Genomic DNA, 12,328 nt, shown 5'->3' with positions numbered 1-12,328 from the left:
ACACGTCGCCGCTAATGCCACAGGAAGGGAGGTCGGTGTTCTAGGCCTAAATTATATCATTGGAAGAACACACCTTGCCATTAATCTCCGCTAAGTAGGCCCTCATTACTGCGACAACCAGCGAGACACCACCTGATCCTTCCCTCCCCTCCACTTACCTGACACCCACCCACCCTCTCTCCTAGCCTCTCTCTCCCTCTCTCTTTTTGAAGTAGGTGCACTGCGTTACCATGTAGGCAAAGATCGATCTGAAGCGATATTCCGGTTCTGGCAACGCCCTCAGAGTGGACACGAGCCCTAGAACACGCCAGGTCCCCCCGAGGCGCGGTAAGAGGCGTCCGAGGTGAATCTTTGACTGAGGATCTATCGCACCATCGAGGCATGCGAGCCCAATTTGGAGACCGGGTCAGGAGGAGGTTTTCTTGTCACCAGGGTATCAGTGGCGGTCCTAATGACCTTAAACTCCCTCCTGTGGCCGACCCAGAGACCCGAGGACCTGGTGTTGACAGACGGGACACCTCGCTTATCATCTCCACCGATAAGCCTGAAGACCGATTGATGGCATTCTTCCTATTGGATCTTTTTTTTTTTAAATACATTTCCGGTTCTGTAGTACATGAGTGTCTGGCTATTATGGAACCGTTTTCTTCAAGTGCGTCTAGGTATGAGTGGTTTGAGTTTCCATACTGTGCACATTTTTTTTTTAGGATTTAGTGGAGGAAAGGTAAAATAACACGTCCTTCTTCACCTGATAGGAGTCGCAGGGTCCGCCGCCTTCGCTCACACGACAGAAAACACCACCACGAATGTAACCGACACCAGGAGGGAACGAGGAGCGGCGGAGATCGCGGGAGAATCTTACGAACAAACCCACTCTGTCTCCTCGGATCCTCGGGTGTTGGCAATGAGCACCCTCACATGCCGCGGTCCAGTCTCGGGAACGGAGAGAGAAAAAAAAAAAAAGTCGCTTTCTTGGCATGAGCTGATTCGTATCCGTAACATCATCGCAAGGAACCCGCGATTGTGAGTCGTAGGCGCAGATTACAAGCGAAGACCGAATCCAATTAAAGAATGTGGAAAGATACGTATAAACACGGCCGATATTTCATCCAAGTGATCCGTATTAAACAGCATTTAGAGGCTGTAAGGCCGCCATTACCTGACTTTAGCCGGATCATAAACTAAATAGTATCGAGCCATCTGACCGCCCTGTAAGGAGGTGTAGCAGAGGGAATGAGGTAAGGCGCGAGGCAGCAGTGGCCCTCCAACCCTTCACAACCCTCCATGACCGTCCACTCAACCCCAAACCTTCCTTCCAGACACATTCAGCAAATTCACAGCATGCTCTCCACCATCCACGCACCCATACAGTATACACTCCTTACAGCCACACATCCCTCCCGTACACTCCTGGAACATGACACAACAAAGCACCAGTTAGCACCGAGAGAGGGAAGTGAAGGACAGGATGATGTGACTGTACATGATTGGCGGGATTGTGCGATGAGGTAGCGGGTGACATAATGCGGAGAGAGAGAGAGAGAGAGAGAGAGAGAGAGAGAGAGAGAGAGAGAGAGAGAGAGAGAGAGAGAGAGAGAGAGAGAGAGAGAGAGAGAGAGAGAGAGAGAGAGAGAGAGAGAGATGGGCTCTGGGGTGGGGGCGATATGAGGCCGCGATTGTAGTAATAAATGACAGTCCCGCACAGCCTCGTAATTGGTGGCTGCCACGCCGATATACTTACGGCCTATTGGACAAAACAACAGTAAGTAATTTGCAAGACTCTTATCACACACGAAAACGCTCGCGTGGCCCCGGCCCCTCACACCACGGCCGGGCCCCAAGAATGGAGTTATTACGGATGGCTAAGATAGGAGGCAAAGCGAGAAAGTGGCGGAGGCGGCAGGTAAGGGAGAAATAATTGTTGTCTGATGAGGGAGGTAGATACCCAGTGATGAATGGAGACTAGTCGCTGCGTCCCGGCCTCCCCTGCCCCGCTATCTATGCCCGAGCTGAGCCTTCCATGGGCCTTCCTCCCCGCTGTGCTCACTGATACAAGACTCACGGGTTCTTGATGCTGTGACACCCTTGCTCCTTGACATCGCTGTGGTGTATCTGTGCGTCACTGTAGACTAAAGCTGTGTCACTATTACTATTTTTTTCCCTGTACTATGTGGTTTACTGGATTTACGGTTGACATTTCCTTATTCCCAGCTTTCACTTTTCCCAGCTGTCGTAATTTAATTAAAGGAAAAATATCAGAGTTCATTACGGTGTTACATTTTTGCAGTCCTCGTTGATCGTTCTTATCGACGTTAATTTTATGGACATGACGACAGTGAATCATGAGCACTTCTTAAACATATAATACACAAAACAAAGATTTCGCTAAACTCTACCAGCCCCTTCATTATATAACAGGCACAGACACCATATGCACGACACCATACCCACTGATATAGAAAAAAAAAATCAGTCAATAAGGAGTACTTGAAACAATATTAATTAAGGTGGTGACAAACGTAGGAGAGAAAGCGAGGGAGAGAGATGCCTTGAGTGGAGCGTGTGGCTGGGAAGGAAGACGAGGGCTGCTGTAATGTAAACAATTAGCTCGGCCACTGGTAATGACGGAGCCCTAATGGTTAATAATGGCGCAGGTAACGAGTGCTGGTAGGGGCCTTCACGCACAAGTAATTAGCCAGGACACAGGTAATGACAGGTGAGTAGGAGGCGGGAGAGGGGCTGCTTATTTCAGAGTATGCAGCGTTAGTTTAAAGTGAACTGGGTACTTATGTTAATGAGTCTCAGGATTTTGTGATGCAATTGTGATTTTAACGTGATGTTGCTGACTAAACCATGAATGTACACACACACACACACACACACACACACACACACACACACACACACATACACACACACCGTACGCATAACACAGAGAGAGGGAAAAATAAGAAGTAGCCACATTTCTCATCCCTCCCAGCTCTGTACTTCCCTCCCTCCCTGGACAATATTCCCCTACAGCGGCAGCCTACTGGGGTATATTAGAGGGTCCATTTGTGGGGGTGGCTCCTGGCGGGGTGGCGGGAGGGAGGGGGACGGGGAGAGTGTGCGAGAGGGAGGCGGAGAAAAGAAGGGAAGTAGGGAGGCCACAGTATTGCTCCCGCGCACCACAGGGAACCTTAGACGTGAGAAGCATAGGCTGGGACTCGAGGGGGTGACAGCACACGGTAAGGGAAGGTGAAGAAGGGAGAGGCCGGACGTATATGGCAAGCAGCAAGGAGGGGTAGGGATGAGTTACGGGGTGGGAGAAGCAGAAGTGATGTGGAGGAAGTTGAAAAGGCGTAGAAAAGACCTAAAAAAAAAACCGAAAGCCCTTGATGCTCTCACCCTGATCACCAGAGACACAATAGCGGTGACCTTTCGCGGCGAGGCAAATGGACTTGTAATTATAAATGGTAAATCACCATGACATTATCACCAAGCTGTTATTTACCCACCTGGAGGGAGGTTGGGCCGCCACTACCACCACTACCGCCATCATCAACCCCTCCACCACCACTACCATCACCACCACCGTCGCTGGAGTCTTCCGGGAGAGAGAGGGAAAGAAAAAAGCTGTTCTTCAGCAAGAGATATTCACCCCCTTATAGCAATATCGAGCCTCTCGCAAACTTAGGGCGAACCCGTGAGAAATGAGGGAAGTTCGTACGTTGCAGCCCATAAGCCAAGGACGTGAGGGGACTAGCGGCGAGGGGAGACGAGAGCCCGGCGGTAAGAGGGAGAGGGGAGGTGCTGGGGAGGCGAGGGAAAGGTGGCCGTGTTGATTGGTCGGGAAAATGGAGAAGCTAAAGGGTGTGATAAATATCTGGGCGTAAAAGAAAATAACAATGGAAAGGGAGTAAGTAACAAAAATAGAAGAAGTAGGATGGAAAATATCAGAGAGAGAGAGAGAGAGGTGGAAGCAACACAACACACTCACCGTGCATTGACAGCAGCTTGCCCCGTCAGGTCCTCGCTGCCGGATTTTCTGCAAAGGGAAAGAACCATCGTCAGTATGAAGCCTCGGACAAAACACACGGGATCTGGTGCCTGGCGGGCGAGGGCGTCAGGGAACATAAGACACTCAGCCCATGAGGCAGCGGTGAAAATGAGGCAACCCACGGACAGGAAGGAGAAGAACAAGCCATTAATGTCGCAGTATATACGATCGAGGCCTGGAGCAAATAACTGAGGATGATAATGAACCTACGAGCCTCAGGGCACTTGTGAAGGACTTGTGGAGTGCTGAGGGATGAAAGTTACCTGCAGGAGGACCAGAAATAGACGAAAGGTAGAGTTAGAGTGGAAAACTGGAGGAAGATGAAAAACTGTTATTCCTTCTCGTCTTTCTTTGCATTAGAGCGCCTATGAAAGTACGCTCTCTATATTCGTCAAAAAAGTGATGAGGTGAGGAGTATGCAAGTCGCCTGTAGAAGCAGAAAGAGAGGAAAGCTGAAAGAAGAATGAGAAAAACTGCCATTCCTTCACGTCTCCTTTGGCATGCGGCGGCTCACGAATGTATGCTCTCTATATTCGCCAAAAAGTGATGAGTGGGATGGTATAAATAGTGCGAAGGACGAATTTCTCACACGAACACCTGTCGGGCAAGATGTGGGATGACGCTCGCCGCAGCATCTTCCCCCCGCGTCCACCAGACTGACTGGTTCTTGTTCCACCACATTTGCAGTCGCGGCGCCACTTGCTGAGGCAGTCGCGAGTTGCAGATGTTTACCCACAGACAAGATTACACGCTCCTTTCCCCTACCAGTGTGGGCGTCGCGGGGCAGAGGGAGAAATGCTGAGGTGTTGAAACTGTGGCGGTGATGAGGTAGGTGATGTGTGAGATGTGTGTGTGTGTGTGTGTGTGTGTGTGTGTGTGTGTGTGTGTGTGTGTGTGTGTGTGTGTGTGTTACAAATAATACGATTAACAAAATGCACTATTGATGGATAGATAGATAGATAGATATATAGACAGAGATAGATAAATGGACAGATAAACTGATAGGCAGAGATATAGATAAATACACATAGATAAATAAACACGCAGATAAACAAACAGACACATAAATAAAATTATAGATACACAGATGGATACACAAATAGATACACAGACAGACCAAAATAAACACCATAAACATCACTGCAGCATTTTCACGATCACCCCAAGCTTTAAATCCACATACGTACACAGGTGAAGGAAAAAGAAACCACGGACATGGGTACAGATCATAGCAAGTGACAAGACACATCGCGTGCGTGACGTGACTAAACGTGAGTGACATCCCACGTGTGCGCTAAGTGGTTCGCATGAGGCGAGACGAAGAAAGCGACTGCTACGAGGCCACAAGACTCTCTGAAGACGCACCAGGGATAAGCAAATACTCTCACGCTCCACACCATCCTATGCTCATAAATTTTAGTCAAATGCACCTTTGGGTTCACCTGCTTACAGCACTTTTCACGGCACCTTCATTTTTCTTACTCCTGTCTCCGCTGAACGCCACAATGAGGTAATGAGGTACAGTTCACGCTCATTAATCATCCGTTCTCCGTCACAGTGAATTGCTTTAATGTTTGTATATCAATGACTTTCCATGAGCGGTACAATAATTATCTATTTGCATGTTTTACCATACATTATTCCCCCCAAGGTCGTGAGTTGATGGTTTCTGTGTCACTGTGATGTATTCTGCGGCATCTAACTGGGCGTTTCCTCTCGCTAATGTTCGTTTGCTGCTCTTATTTGTTCACGGTCTTCCTTCTTTCTTTTTAACGCTCTCTTTTTATACAGTTTCCGTGTGCTAGTTCGTCTGTATTTCTCGGTCAAAAGCGTTATTATATAATTGAAGGAAATTCATTATTTCCTAAAGCATAAAATAAATATTAACAGGTTTAGGCATAAATAAGAAAAATAAGGCAAACTTTTATGGGTGCTGGAACATGAATATAATGATAAACGATGTAAAATTTGACGATGCCAAACGTAACAATTTTTTTTACGGAAACAGAAATGCACGGAAATAGTTTGACTGTCTTGCTGGTGAGGAAGAACAAAAAACTAGACCATTATAGAGTTTAGAAGAAAGAAAAACTGAGAAAGGAGCAAAACTGTCTTTTTAGCAAGAACAGAGACGCGAGAGAATGAAAGCAAGAGAAACAGAAGTGAGAAAAATTATGATAATAACAACTCACGAAGGAGGTAAAGAAGGAAAAAAGAGGCACCAGAGGAAGATAAAGACGTAGCAGTGAAGAAATATTCAAGAAATGTGAGCATAAATAACGAGAAAGAAAGGAATAAAGAAGGAGATGATGGGACTAAAAAAAAAAATAGAAAAGATTGATTGGACAAAAAAATAAGGTTCTTTTAAGGGGGAAATAAATAACAAAGGAAACACCCGGTGATGAATAACTTAGTATCGTGACTCACAACCATCATACTTAGTCCCGGGGTTGGGTGGACCTCCGTTGTCAGACAGTAATCGCCAAGGGAGCGGGGGGGAGGCGGTAAGGGGAAGCAGCAAATGAAGCACTTCCAAGGGAGTTTCGAATCATTTACCTCACTGACTCCCTCTGCACCGGCTCGGGCCTTTAAAGTCACTGAACTCAATCCCGCTATTACTCCCCAGTACACCAGCAGGAGTCTCGGGTCTTAGGAACTTGAAAATTTTTTGCTCTATAAGCCTCGAGAGGACAGGACTGTTCCGCTTAGATGGTGTATTTAACTATTTCCTCGTGTGGTGGTTGCTCTCTCTCTCTCTCTCTCTCTCTCTCTCTCTCTCTCTCTCTCTCTCTCTCTCTCTCTCTCTCTCTCTCTCTCTCTCTTACGAAAACAAACAACCCATTTTTTTACTATTTTCTAATACAACAAACGTACAAATCAGCTTTTATATATATTTTTTTTTATATCCATGAGAAACACCGTCACTATTCCCTCTTATCCCACCAAGTTAGTTAAATCCAGCAGCTACCGGTGTGCAGGGACGGGACCAGATCGGGTTGGGAACGAGAAAATAGTAGGTGACGGTGCAGTATCTAATCGGTGACGTCTCAGTGGCGTCAGTTGGCTCAAGACGCCTCAGGTGCCTCGAGTATCGCCCAGGTGGTGGTGGTGGTGGTGGTGGTGGTGGTGGTGGTGGTGAGCGGGACATCCTTGTACCCGTGAAAAAAGATTGTTAGGAAAGAGAAACATGGAAATGTGTGTGTGTGTGTGTGTGTGTGTGTGTGTGTGTTCGTGAGAGAGAGAGAGAGAGAGAGAGAGAGAGAGAGAGAGAGAGAGAGAGAGAGAGAGAGAGAGAGAGAGAGAGAGAGAGAGAGAGAGAGAGAGAGAGAGAGAGAGACGTTCCATAAAAATATTTCCTACACACAAAATGGAAAAAAAAAGACACCAAAACACTTCTAAAGGTACACAAAGTAGACACATTTAACCCATCACGAGGAACAAAGGCAGAAAAAAAAAAGCACAAGAAGAGGAGTGAGGCGGCTTTCAGTTAAGAGAGAAGTCACCCATTGTGATTTCCAGGCCGCCTCTCAGTCTGCCCAATGCACTCACATCCTCCTCTGTTCACAATGATTAAATTAATTGTAATTACGCCATTAGGGCTTCATTTGGCACATAAACGAGCAGGTCCATTCTCACCGGTGCCGTTAATGAGCCACCTTCATTAATATCCCAAGGTGTTTTAGCATATACAATTAGACGTTAATGTCAAGATATCCATATTGTGTTAGTGGCGAGGCAACCTTCGTTAATTAAGGGGACAGCGTTACTCTGCGCTCTGTGAAAGTCCACGAAATAATGGTGGAGCTGTTCGTTAAATCACAGCACTCGTGATAGCTTTTCATCATGCTTTATTGATAATTCTTGATGAGTGGGAAATTAACTGAATTTTTGTTGACATCATCATTTTTGAAAATTAACAACAATGAATATGATGAAGTTAAGAATAATAATTTATCATTTTGATCGCTATTTTATCAGGCATGGGTTAAGTAAATATTGCTACTTTGAAATAATATCGCATAATAAAGAATAATACACAGGAAATATTTAAATTGAGGAAGAAAATTGAACAAATATCATATTCATATGTAGACGAGATAGAAATATAAACCTTATGCACAGGAGCAGGACTGAAGCCAAATGCAACGGGAAGCTTTGATTTCTGTGAGGTGGTGGTGGTAGTGGTGGTGGTGTCCTTACTCGAGCTTCTCCAATATCTAGAAATTCTACTTATTCTGCATATTATATATATATATATATATATATATATATATATATATATATATATATATATATATATATATATATATATATATATATATATATATTTTTTTTTTTTTTTAATCTTTATAATAATTTTTTTATTCTATTTATGTGTGTGTGTGTGTGTGTGTGTGTGTGTGTGTGTGTGTGTGTGTGTGTGTGTGTGTGTGTGTGTGTGTGTGCGCGCGCGCGCTCGCGTCTGTGTGTGTGTGTGTGTGTGTGTGTGTGTGTGTGTGTGTGTGTGCGCGCTCGCGTCTGTGTGTGTGTGTGTGTGTGTGTGTGTGTGTGTGTGTGTGTGTGTGTGTGTGTGTGTGTGTGTGTGTGTGTGTGTCTAGCAAAGAAGAAAGCATGATTTTTACACATTCATAATTCTAATAATATCCACATAGCCATTGCTTCTCCATATCAATCTCCTAATCAGTACAGTGAATATATTTCCATGCACACTGTCCGCAGCTGCCAGCGAGACAGGCGCGGTTTCTACACAGACAAATTGGATGGAAGTTGAAAATTTTCTTCCCAGCATGTCGCTACGAATTTCCGTGACAAAGTGTTCTATGAATAATGTTAATGTCTTCTTAACTACACGAACAAAATGGCAGTGTATCACGGAGCTGTGGTCATTTTTGTCATTATCACGGGCGACACCATGACTGTAATGCAAAGCTGTATGCACCGCCACCCGAGAGGGACACGTGAAAACAGGAACATTATTATTTTAATCTGTGTGGAGGGAAAGACTGTCAGACGAGCTTCTTTATGGCTCCAGAACTACCAGCGGCACACTCATGCTAATATTATTCCTAGAGTCTTCACGCACGATACTGCCTGACTGGTCTCTATTTTTTAAAGAAAACGAGACACTTGTTATTTCTTTCTGTTATTCTCGTAAAAAATAATAACGAATAAAGATAACAATTCTATAACATTTTTTTTATCTTGATTTATAGTAAAACTGTGTGACTGCCATGGGGTGCAGGGGACAAGATTTGGAATGAGCACAGTCACTATGCATTGTCACACCCGTGACTCCCAAGAAGGCACACAATAGCAGAACGCATAAGGAATTTCAGTGGCTGGGCGGGACGTGTTCGTGTCATTGAATGTCATGTCACTTTACACCAGAGGGATGCCCAGAAGGAGATTGTTATATGAGTTTCAATGTCACTCGTATTAATCAACTATATATATATTTTTTTTTTTTCGTATAATGCAATGGCACAAATTTCTCAAAACTGACAAGCACCAACTGAAAGGGCACTTGGCACAAGGCACAGAGGGTGACAGGTGTTCCCGGACACTGTGTCACTCCCAGGCTCACGATCACAGCGGGTGCCAGTAGCCACATGTCTTTTTGCTCATTCTGTTACTTATGATAAGACTTACTTGCGCTTGGCCGGACTGGATAGCTCCATAATGACGCTGGTCGCGGTCATGGTGCTAACTAGGGGCTGGCGGCTCCCGTCCAGGGTGAAGAGGCGTGTACACTCCAGGGCGACAGTGTCCTGGCAAGGCTCATAATGGTACAGATCACCGCCTTGTGACATGCATGATAAACCTCCACGTGAACCATTAACTAAGTGGTAATTATCACAGCTTGAATGCGCCAGTGCCACGGGCCAACACCAGCATAGAGGAAGGGAGGAGGAGGAGCTGCGCAGGGAATATTATCTTAGGAACTTTGGAAGAACCAGTGGTGGTGGCGTTGGCGGGCAGCTTCCTCCTCCACAGCGGTCACCTGAGGTTCCGTAAATGCTATGCTGGTTTGGCCCACTGGCTACTAAACATAGTGGACTTCATCAACCAGTGCCCACCAGATGCCTCCCGCCCAAAGTATCGTACTGTTTCGCTCACTGCTCCAGACCCATGCCCAAGGATCTCCTCCTCATTGCATCATCACCCTGTGTTGCCAAGAAAAGGAGAGACAGGTGACGAGTTTGCAGGATGTCAAAGTGGTGCCTGAGCACTGCCCGAGGCCAAAACATTCAAACGAGTTTCATGATCGAAGTCTGGCCGTGGATGTGGAGGTCTGCCTGCTCTTACGTCTGGCTGGGGTGGGAATCGCACCTGTACATCAATGGGCATCGTTTGACCAAAATACATTGTGGTGCTCTCCAGACCCTCGCAGCACAATCCCCCACGCTCCTCCAGAACCGATGCCGATCACTCGTCAGTCAAGGCACCACATCATCCACCACAGCTCCTCCTTTCAGACACATTAGAGGCAGACATCGTTGCAGGTCTGGAAAAGCCCGGCAACTCACACCAGGCTGCTGGACCTGGGCCCCGGTACCCACAGGCCTGCTCAGTTGTGATTGGGTCGACCGCCCGCTCTCCGCTACCATTGGCCCGCGGAATATTTTAATACAAATCGCAGATCCCTCCGCTAGCCCAGCACGGCCGCCGAGGCTCCGCCGGACACGGTGCATCATTCCAGGCCGTCTCCCTTCCTGACGGAGGATCAGCCGGGACAGACAAGGACCCTGGCGGGACGAAATCTCCGTTCCTTTCTACCTGTAGGTGGTGTGAGACGCAAGGAGCCTTCAGGGCATCTACCTGTTAGAAGCAACGACTGACTGAAAGGGCTTATCCCACCGTACCCGCGTGCGCCTGAATGTGTCCTAACTCAGCGGCCATGAAGGGTCCGGGCAGGCGCCCATACCTCTATTTCATTCCTCCTCCTCGGCCGTGGGACGCGAAACCCATTGAGGGAAGGCCTAAAGGGCACAAGCCACGCGGCACGAGCGGACAATACAAGCCTCGTGTGACGTCAGCCCAGAGGTGTAATTTATGGGAGCGAGGCCCAGGCGGCGTCCTCCAACCGGCCCGGCCTTGATGTGAATATTTACACTACTGTTAGCACTGCCCGGACGGAGCGGCGGCCGAGGGGCGCGGGGCAGCCAGTGGAAGAGTGGCACTCCACGCTCAGCCCCTCACGACACATAAATCTATTTCCTTAAAGAGAGAGAGAGAGAGAGAGAGAGAGAGAGAGAGAGAGAGAGAGAGAGAGAGAGAGAGAGAGAGAGAGAGAGAGAGAAGAGAGAGAGAAGAGAGGAGAGAGAGAGAGAGAGAGAGAGGAGAGAGAGAGAGAGAGAGAGAGAGGAGAGGAGAGAGAGAGAGAGAGAAAACAGATTTATGAAGAAAAACCTTAATTAGCGGCTGGAATAATTCTTTTCCTAATGATTAACTCACAGGACCGACAAAGGCCAGCGGTGACCCAAACACACACTCGTTACTCATCTGGTAACAAAACCATTTCCTTGGTAGCAAATTACCATGAACATCACGAGTACACCCTTGTGTTCCTCAAAGAAAAACCTTTTAAGAGGCAATGAAGACAAGCAACTCATGCACACATTACTCCCGAGACATTACAAACAACGGTGCCTTCCAGGAATGCGGTGAAGACAACGAACCCAAAGCCGGCCAGGGTGAAGACCAGCGACGAGGCGGGGTGTGGTGGGAGACGCGGGGAGGATGACACAGGCGAGCAGAAGAGTAAGACATAGCGGTGTCGGGGTCTGTGTGAGTCTGAGGTGAAGAAGGAATTAAAAGTCAAGCTGAGACGGGATGAGGAAGCTGGCGAGCGGGAGAAAATGACTGAGGGACAAGAGGGATGGGAGACAATATTATTATAAGAAAGAACAAGCACTGACACTGGAAAGCCGAAGAGGATCCAGCCTCTCAATAAAATACAAATCATCGTCTCCCTCGTAATCGTGTTACCAGTTCTTCTCATTCAGTTCGCCGCTCCCTCGCCATTCGTACGAGCGTCCTCTCCTGCCTGGCTGCACTCGCCCAACAGACACTCGTCTCTACTTTTATATGAATGACACGGGAGACTGAATAATATTTCCATGAAGGGAGTTGATGAATTGTACACAAGGAATCCGTAGACTTTCCACTAAGATCTTATCGGGGAAAGAATCTTGTCAGGATAACTAGAATCACTCCTTACTTAACGAGAGAGAGAAAAAAAAAGACTATGAATTACTGAAAGAGAGAGAGGAGGAGAGAGAGAGAGAG

At 47.0% G+C, this 12,328-nt stretch overlaps 1 long non-coding RNA gene across 2 annotated transcripts in view; it reads right to left on the bottom strand.

Annotated features, from left to right (window-relative positions):
- LOC135089152 (uncharacterized) overlaps positions 1 to 11,233 on the bottom strand; it is a 66,318-nt gene extending 55,085 nt beyond the window's left edge. For both annotated transcript variants that reach the window (XR_010261400.1, XR_010261399.1), the window contains exons 1-2: positions 9,689 to 11,233; positions 3,980 to 4,027 (exon numbers count right to left, since the gene is read on the bottom strand). This is a non-coding gene — a long non-coding RNA (uncharacterized LOC135089152). The remainder of the gene's footprint in view (positions 1 to 3,979; positions 4,028 to 9,688) is intronic.
- Between the last annotated feature and the right edge of the window lie 1,095 nt (positions 11,234 to 12,328).

The sequence above is a fragment of the Scylla paramamosain genome, chromosome 32 (genome assembly GCF_035594125.1).
Source record: "Scylla paramamosain isolate STU-SP2022 chromosome 32, ASM3559412v1, whole genome shotgun sequence".
NCBI classification, from domain to species: Eukaryota; Metazoa; Arthropoda; class Malacostraca; order Decapoda; family Portunidae; genus Scylla; species Scylla paramamosain.
Note: the sequence above shows the minus strand (reverse complement) of the source record. Positions and strands in the feature narration are given on the sequence as shown.